Source organism: Actinia tenebrosa, unplaced genomic scaffold, assembly GCF_029948245.1.
Source record: "Actinia tenebrosa isolate PJP-AT-01 unplaced genomic scaffold, QUT_ActTen_1.0 PGA_scaffold6__47_contigs__length_16458017, whole genome shotgun sequence".
Lineage (NCBI taxonomy): Eukaryota > Metazoa > Cnidaria > Anthozoa > Actiniaria > Actiniidae > Actinia > Actinia tenebrosa.
The window spans coordinates 9882391-9891765 of NW_028292583.1; the positions used below are offsets into that span (position 1 = coordinate 9882391).

At 43.3% G+C, this 9375-nt stretch overlaps 1 long non-coding RNA gene across 1 annotated transcript; it reads left to right on the forward strand.

The window, feature by feature from the left end:
- The first annotated feature begins 7496 nt into the window (after positions 1-7496).
- Positions 7497-8955, forward strand: LOC148906020 (uncharacterized). The gene is made up of 2 exons (XR_016121618.1): positions 7497-8343; positions 8769-8955. It is a non-coding gene; the product is annotated as an uncharacterized LOC148906020 (long non-coding RNA).
- Positions 8956-9375: the final 420 nt, after the last annotated feature.

Genomic DNA, 9375 nt, shown 5'->3' on the forward strand with positions numbered 1-9375 from the left:
TGAAGACCAACTTATTTGGGCCATCCAACGAGTACTTTCCCGTCTTCCTTAACGTAGGTAGGACATCCTCGAAGACCCAATCTTGAAATGCCTCTGCTGTCGGTAGCTTGGAGCTAAATATTAACTGATACAAACCAGACTCCGTCACGTACAGGGATTGCGGGTGTGAACCAGAAGGGAGGCGATTCACCTCTATTCTAAATTCACTAAGCCTCTTCTTATGCTTATCCCGCACGTGGACTTTAATAGCATCTTTGGTGTCTGCGTAACCTAATGCCTTTGCTACCTCTTTCGCCTTAAAGTACAGCTTGTCGCTTTGCACTAGGCATTGCAGTTTAGTTTCGTTGTTTTCGAATACGCGGAGCATATTATACGTAAGGGATATTTTTATCCTCAGTCATCCTAGTACGCAACGCTTTTTAGCTGATTCATTTCCACGCTTAGCTGCGCGTCTGAGACTACGAAAATGTATGCATTTATCTTAGTAGTGTCGCTGGCGTCTTTGGTGCGCTTGATCTCCAACGTAATGCCGTCCTGGGTATTTACCAGGCGTAAGCCCTGTCCATGTAGGTCTTCGTCGTTCGTCGTGCGCATGTCGATCCACAGCGCATACTTATCCTTAAAGAATTCCTTTGGACCAATTTGGTCGCCAAACTTACGCGCGACTTCCCGGTACATGTCCTCGGGCTTTATCCCTTGTGAGTAAACCTTATTAGGCACTCCGTTAATGCTAACGCCTACGTTAGTGATGTTAGGATTAAAGAACGCCTCGGAGTCACGCAATCCTGCCGTGTATGTCTTTGCGAACAGCAACATTATCCCTGTAAGGCTGCGTCTGGGAAGGTTAATGCTTTGGTTGATGACCTCTTCGACGTTGTTCGTAAAGCTGAACGTCTTGTACATCACGACGTGATCGTAAAGGAAAGCCTTCCCGGCGCTGTATTCCATGCCAGCGCTACGAGCCAGCTCTTCGCTGTATACCGTTTCGTACTGCAGCTCCAAGTTCTTGATGAAATAAGGATCCACGGCTGATGAACTTACATCTTTTCCTTGCAGGATGTTCGTAGTGTCTGCTAGGGTCACTTCGAACTGCAGTTCGCTTAGCTGCCTTGGGTAGTATGCACCGTGGTTCGTGATAATTTCGAAATCTAATGGAACGACATATTTAGTACCATAAGCCGTCTTTATTTCGTCTTCTCCTGAGGCGCCAGAGGTTGCGCTTCTTACCTTGCGTATGGCTACGCTTGCTATTCCCTGCTCTATCCTTTGTGCACGGTCAAATGCAGTTAACCATAAGTCTTTGTACGTGGTATACAAATCATACCTGTTTAAGTCCAGCAAGGATTCCCCGGCGAACTTTACGCGCATTTTGGAAACAAGGTTTCTACCTGCATTATTGACGACGTGACGCGCGTCTGCGGTATCTGGCTGTATTGCTAGGTTAAACCTCAAAGCCAGGGTGCCAGGAACCAACACTAGGTTATCCGTTAGGCGGGGTACGCCTACGTACAGCGTTCTCCCCGGCTTTGCGCTAGAAGGTGTGAATGTGACCCGGTGAAAGGTGCGTTCTGCTTTCAGTCCGCCAACCTGCTTAGGTAATACGTTGGGGTTTAACTTTGAGCTTATCATATATAATGGCAGTAGAAGGAACGGATCTTGATCCCCTTACCGAAGAAGGTCAAGTCGACATTAACGATGAAGAATACGATACGTTAATCCCAAATGACGACGTGTCCCGCGAGTATATTTGGGATAGGCTTCGAAATAGGTTCGGAAGTAGGGCCCGCGAGGCCTGGCGTTCCTTAAAGGACAAGTGGCAATCGAGGAACCCAGGGAGATCTATTCCAGAATATTTAGAATTGCAAAACTTGGATTCCACGGACCTAAGAACCGAAATGCTAAGGGGGCTTTTAGACGACGTAAGGGAGAAATTTCCAAATGTGGACTTGGCCCACCTTAATTTCCAAACCGGGGATAAGGGGCAAATTCAAATCCAGCATCAAGGAAGGGATACGTGGTATAATCTCTACCAAAGGACAGACTCCAACAAGCTCGCCAGTAATCTCCCAAAAGAAATCCAAGACGCATTAGGGAAACCTAATTTGGTGGAAAGACTAAGAGAAAACGATGAAAACACCAGCGAAGCCTTTGAAAAGTTCAAGACCCTAATGCAGCGGCAACAAAAAGGCATCGAAGCGATAAGGGAAGTCGAAGGACTAAAGGAAACAATGGAGGAAAGGGAGGCAGAATACATGCGACAAAACCGACTACTCCTCGATGCTCAAAAGAGAGAACTTAACGATAAAAACCAAAGAATAATAGAAATGAGAGAACAAACAGACAAAGCCCTACGCGATAGGGACCAAGCCCAAAAGGCCTTCGAACTTGCCCTGCAAGACCTAGACATGAGCAAGGAAGAAGCTAAAAACTTGCATATCACCATAACCGGCTCTTTAGAGGAACGGCGGCAGTTGGTTGCCGAAATTAACACTAAAGAGGAGCAAATCCGACAAAGAGATCAGGCCATTGAAGACCTGGAGGGGCAAATAGAGCGGCAGCAGGAAATAATCAATGACCAAACTCGTACTGAAGAGGAAAGGGAGGCAGCTCAAAAGGAAGTAGAAACCCTTCAGGAAAGAGTCGCGGAATTACAGGCGCAAAAGGACAACCTGGAAAAGGAGCTGGGGCTTACTACCAAGGAAAAGGTAAAAAGAGCCCTTTTGAAGTATGGCGTTCCGCTGGCATTTGCGGTCGCTATTAGCACCGTAGTAGGAGTTATCCTATCCGCGCTTAAGGCTACGGGCGCGGGCGTAAAGAAATTAGGCAATGGACTAACGGACTTGGGAAAAAAGATGGCAGCCGGTCTTCCTGGGCTGCTGGGTTCAGTTGTTTCCTTGGCACTTAGGGCTGGCGGAGAACTGCTAAAGTTCGTGGGTAACAACATCTGGATATTAGTCGTAGCTATTGGGGTGGTCCTCCTGAAGAAGATGAAGGCTTAATCTTCTCATCGGACGGTGTCCTGCTTTGAGGATAATGAAAGACAGTATTAGCACCACCCTGGTAATTTGGAACCAACGGCAACACACTCATGGTAGAAATGGGCTTATGACTCCAGGCTGCATTAGCAGGCCTGCGACCTATGCGATTTATCCCAAACTTGCCGTCATCAGAAGTGACTTGCAACTTAGCATATTTACAATTGGCTAGCATATGAAAAGTCACTGGCGTTAGGTCTTCAGAGGATCCAGTGTAGGGCTCCATCGAAAAATGGGTAACTTTCCTGGTGTTCGTTGAAGTTCGATAAGGAAGCAGGGGCTTATTATTCTCATCGATAAGCCTAAACCCCACATTCGCATGCGTATTTGCATTAATGCTAATAGTGCAAATGACCAATGCAGTGCCCCCAACCTCAACCCACAGTCCAACGTCATGCCAAGCGCCGTTGTCATATCCCTCTTCATCTAAGCGGTGGGTATAACGCGTTTCCCTCACGTATGGATTCATATATTACAGGGAACAAGTTCCCTTCTAGAGGCTCATTACCGTCAAAGTGCTGATGGTCATGTGGTTATAGACAGTATTCCTTTGATTTTCTATGCTATTTATGCAAACACTCCCGGTGTCATCTACTCTTATCTGCAGCTTTACCTTTCCGTGGCAATCAGCAACCATGTGGAAAGTCCAAACGGAAAGATTCTCAGAGCTATTCGTTGGCGGCTCTACTGAGAAATGCGTGGGCTCTCTGTTGTTCGTCTTCGCGCGCATGGGCTGTAATACTCCATTGTCGTCGCAGAAACGAAATCCTATATTCGCACTGCTAACGGCCCCCAAAGAAATGCTGCATAATATCAACTTCTTTCCGGAGTAGTTCAAATCCACGGACATCCCCGTGACATCAACCCAAGATGCTTGGGTGTATTTTTTCTCGCCTGTGTAAGTCGTATAAACGCAATCTACTCCAGTTACGTAGGGGTTGTTCATCGCCATATATAATAGCTCAGACCAATGCTTGCAGCTGCTAGACCGGCTTTTAATAAGTTATGGTCATATTCCTCAGGTATCGTAGGTAGAACCTTCTTCTCGATTACGTTTTTTGGTTTCCCTGCAGGATTCTCTACGTGCTCCTTCTTTGGCTTCTCCACGAAATGGGGAATGTTCCTAAGAGTGTCAGAGTTCACGTCATTCACCCCAAACTTCATATCCTTAGTAGCTCGTTGCAGTTTGTTGTTGTATCCTACTACAGAACCAGTATTTATAGATAAATTACTAGGCATTAACCAACAACCCGGGGCTACTGCATAGTCCAACCTCGCCTTAGAATTTTGTATGGCTAGTTGGTAACGCTGTACGCCCTTGCTAATGTCGCCCTCCAAGATTGAACTTTCAAATAAGATCAAGGCTTCGGCTCGCGTTTCTTCTGCGGCGCCGGTATTTCCGATTATGCTGGATCGGGTATTTACCTGAGCTCCAAGGATAGAATACACGTAAGCTTCTATGCTGCGGTTTAAACGGGCAAGGCCGGCTTTGGTTAGTCCTTTGCCTTCTGGGGGTATGAAATTAAGATATTGCTTTGTTTGCTCGTCGTTGGTAATTTTGATAATCAGTGGATTAGCCCCTGCATACTTACCACCCTCGTCTTTGAACAGAGGTCCGTCTCTGACTTCCTTAGTGGTCTTAGCGTTTGGTTCAAAGAAGGTGCTACTGTCGTGAGTTTCTTTGTGATACCCAGTGTTCCATCGTAGATTCAACGCATGAACTTCCTTATCACTTAGCTCGTGTCCACCAATCCCCCAATAAGCCCAAATATGCCCCAGACCATTGTTAGCGCCGGCAGTGCATCGGAAATCCTTCCCTACAACGTCAAACTCCTTACAAAGTCTGTCATAAGCCGGCACGCTGTATTTATTATCTCTTGGATAAAACGTGGCATCTCCCGGCAGCGCAGTAACACCCATCTCATGTAGTATTCTTCTAACCGTGAAGTGAAAATGAAACATAAATATCGAATTATTCATCAAGCTTGCGCTTACACCACAGCCGCTAGTGGCACACCAAACCGCAAAGTTTAGTTGCTGCGGCCAATAACGCATGTTAGGACCACTTAACCATTCATGAGATTCCTTAGCGGTGGTATGAATAATGGGTACGTCTTTGAAGATATCCCGCACCTTTAACGGAAAGGAATGCTTGTTAAAAATCCGCATGTTCAGCGTTAGGTCCAAGCTTGGGTGTTTATCAAATGAAACTGCGGGTATCGGATAAGTACTGGTACCAAGCAATAATTCCTTTGACCAACTGGGTTCAACATGCGTTGGCGCTGGCGTTGGCTTATGCATTGGCGAATGCTTCAGTTGATCGTCTATTTGATTAACCAGCGTAGGCTTCAAATCCTCGTTGCTGTACATCCTAGAGCCGTTATAGTAAATACCATCGGGTCTTCTTTCGAACTTACTGGGGTCTGCATGTGGAAACATCTTCCTAAATGCTCTCCAATTCCAGTAATCCCTGTTGTCATGATGTGGCTGCTCCTCAATGTCATTCCCAAAAGCGTCGTACATTAGTATATATATAATGGATGTTATACCATCAGCGCCTCCACTTTATCCTGAACTTCCTAAGGAACCTAACGAATTAAACGCTGAAAACTTTCGTCTGAATAAAGCGAACTTAATCCTGGCTTACTTGGAAGGGCAGACAAAACACTATGAAAAAGTTAGAAAAAAGTACGTTAGAGCCCGGAGTACGCTACATAAGATCGCGATAACTTCCGGCTCCATGTCCGTGGCGTTAACAGGCTCTGGCGTTGCTACTTCGCTTACTGGACCGGGAATAATCGTTGGAGTTCCTTTGGCTAGCGTCGGCGCCGTCTGCGGTATTATTTCGGCTGTTACAACAGGCGTTATGAAACAGTTGTCAAGCAAAATATCCAAGCATGACACGACAATAGCTCTGTCAAGGGCTAAAGTAAATACGATTATTGACCTTGTCTCAAAGGCTTTGCGTGACAGAAAGATAGACAACGCAGAATTCTCGCTTATCTTAGCTGAAGAAGACAAATACGAAAAACTAAAGTCGGACATAAGGAATAAAAAAACCATCGTGAAAGATCTTTCCGAGGAATCTCGCAAAAAGATCTATCAAGAAGCGAAAGAAGAGCTTCAAAGAAAGCTTGCTCAGTAAACATCTGCTTTGAAAAGAGCGTGACAGGATTTCGTTTACATATCGAACGACAGTCTGGAAATTACGCGTAATCTTATGGCATAAGATTTATACCATAATACACGGCATGACCTTATTTAGTAAATTATTACGCGTAATATAAATTATTTAGCGAATTATTACGCGTAATATAAATTATTTGCATGACCTTATTTGGCGAATTATTACGCGTAATTTCTCATCTTATGCCATAAGATTCACTATCTTCTTGGAATCCATCCTAAGAGGGGGTGGTTGGGGTCGATTTCGTGAAATATTTCGTAGATTACGTCAGGGTAATAAGGAATATCCTTATCCAGCCGACAAAACATCCACTCGGCTTTTGTCATATCAGAAACCTCAGGAATAGAGTTACCGGTAATTTCAGACAAAAGATAGGGAATAGCTTTGTAATATTTCCCTAGCTTTAATTTTTTCAGCGTTTTCCGTAGGCTTTGTGGCGTTGGCTCTTCTAAGTGGTTTATAATTCTTTCCATTACTTCGTCGTCTAAATATACCGGCCGTTGACCTTGAATGTGACTCATCCAGTCTCGGAAGTATTTTATTCTTTTGTATGGGGTCTTCTTACGACCTCCATTGGCGTAATATTGCTCTTTGGTAGCATTTGGTACGGCATTACGAATATTCTTACCACATTCGTAACACTGTGCTGACGTGTCGTCTTCTATTTGCATTTTCTTGTCACAACAAATATACTTATTTGGTTTAGTAGGTACAAACTTGGGTTTCAAGCACTTTACACAGAAATCATAAACAAACTCTTTACATTCTTCGCACTCCATATATAGACTAACATATTTGCGCTGTTGCCCTCAACCACACTTGGAGTGGGGTTGTTTCCGTAGGTGGATTTTTGACGCGGGTCTTACCCGTGTCGAGATTGCGCTGGAACCCCCATTCCCTATACTACTTTCCTAGACTCTTAGATATGCTTTATTTTTCGCGTTTGACATCTAATATATTCTTTTTATTTTCATTAAAAAAGAGACAAATTTCAAAAGAATAAATTTGACGTCAAACACGGAAAATGAGGCATAGTAGGATTCAATATTTACTAGGGTCTATAATTTTGACACGCAGAGTTCTTATCTACTAGCTTGACGGAAGTACTGTACTCTAACGGATGTAACTGGTCAGTTTTATTTCCTGCTGTTCCCGCTTTATTTTTTGTCTGTTACTGTGGTTCTTCAGTTGGTTTGGGCCTCCTTGATGGACGTGGTCCACGGGATGGACGTGGTCTCCTGGATGGACGTGGTCTCCTGGATGGACGTGGTCTTCGAGATGGACGTGGTCTCCTAGATGGACGTGGTCTCCTGGATGGACGTGGTCTACGGGATGGACGTGGTCTCCTGGATGGATGGGGTCTCCTGGATGGACGTGGTCTTCGGGACGGATGTGGTCTGCCAGATGGACGTGGTTTACCAGACAGGCGTGGTCTTCTTGCATCTTCTTCCTTCGGTTGTCGAGATGGTCTGTCCGGTCTTTTACATTTCTGAAATTCTCTGTAACATTGGCGTCTTGCCTCTTTATCTTTTCCAGCATTGCGAAAACACTTGACGGCCTCCTCAAGGCACTTTCCCTGCAAGGATATAAAAAACCTTGTCACCTTGTTCAGTTCTACTTGGTGGTGTCACCTTTTATGTGAATCAAAGCTAGCACCTATTTCTAATGCTCTTAATTTTCATTTTCATCGATCGAGTGAGATTCAGTACAATGTATATCAGTTGTCGAACATAAAATTATCTCCAATAAATAAATCTTACATACCAAAATTAAAGTTGGATGAGGTCCTCCAGAAGGGCGTGGTCTTCCAGATGGGCGTGATAGTAAAGCATCTTGAGCATCCACCATCATCTATTGAATGGAAACATGCCAGTTCTAGTTATACATTATATAGTGTGCAAGTTACTGCTAAAATATAGCCTTATGTAATACAAGTATTACACATAAATGGGAAAAGCAGGACTGCAAAATCAAAGAAGAAAAAACATTTTCATAATTGAAATTCGAAAACTGCTAACTAAACTAACTTGTTTAACAAAACTACCTCAGAAAGCTAGTTTTACTCCTGTTTGAAGAAGACGGCCAAACAAGGAAGGATAAAGAAATTTATAACAAAACAAGGTTAGTTAGTGTGAACGGAAGGGGTAGTTCTTGAATCGCACACAGTTTTTTCGTAAACGAGGTGACGCAGGTCGTGGTGATAATTATACAACATATCATGTCAAGAAGTGTAAATGTGTTTCGGCTGGAGTGCAAAGAAAAAAACTAGCAAAAAGTCCACGAAAAATAGAAAAACTAGGAGGAAGTTTGATCCAAAGGCACACTAAACGCAATCGGTCACAAAATAACGTTGTATAAACACTTCCACAACAGTTAAGTTAATCAATCAAAAAGATATCAAACAATACAGGAATTCAGAAATAGCTATCTACATACGACTAGGTGTTACTAACAATTAGTTATGACTTAACAATTTCATGATCAACATCATCTTAGTCCATTTCTATTATGCTCAGTAATTTCTCATCTTCTTTTTCTGCTTTAAGGTGAGCCACAGAGGCCAGTACCAGAACAGCTACCAACAAGAACTTCATGATGTCTCCAGCTTTCTATCTTCTTTAATTTCTCTGCCTAAAGCTTGAAGCTGGTATAGAAATGCCGTCTAGTAGCAACGTTTTTATATGTTTTCTAATTCTCAATTGAAAATAAATAAATAAAAGACTTTCTCTTTTTTATGTTTAGACAGCGGTGCTGGAAAGGGGTATTATTGAATTTGACATTCTAGTAGAAGAATTTCTGTCAATAACTTTACTTGTGGGGACTTCAATTTGGAAGCTGGCAAAACAAGATTTTATTTATAGATTGACCATAGTAATGAAAAAACCTCTTTCCGCAAAAAAAGAAAAGTTTCAAACAGGAGGAAAAACAAAAAATAAAGGTTGGAGGAATATCATCTCATCAAAAAATATGAGCCATAATCCATGGAAATCCCCAAAAGATCAAAGCATGAAAAAATAAAATAGATGAGAGATTTCACACCTGGAAATCCCCCAATCCCAAGGGTATAGCCCATGGAACTCCCCAAAGCGTGATAAACTTATCAACGACAGGTTTTACTTGGAAAACTTTCGAAAAACACGAAAAAACCAAGAC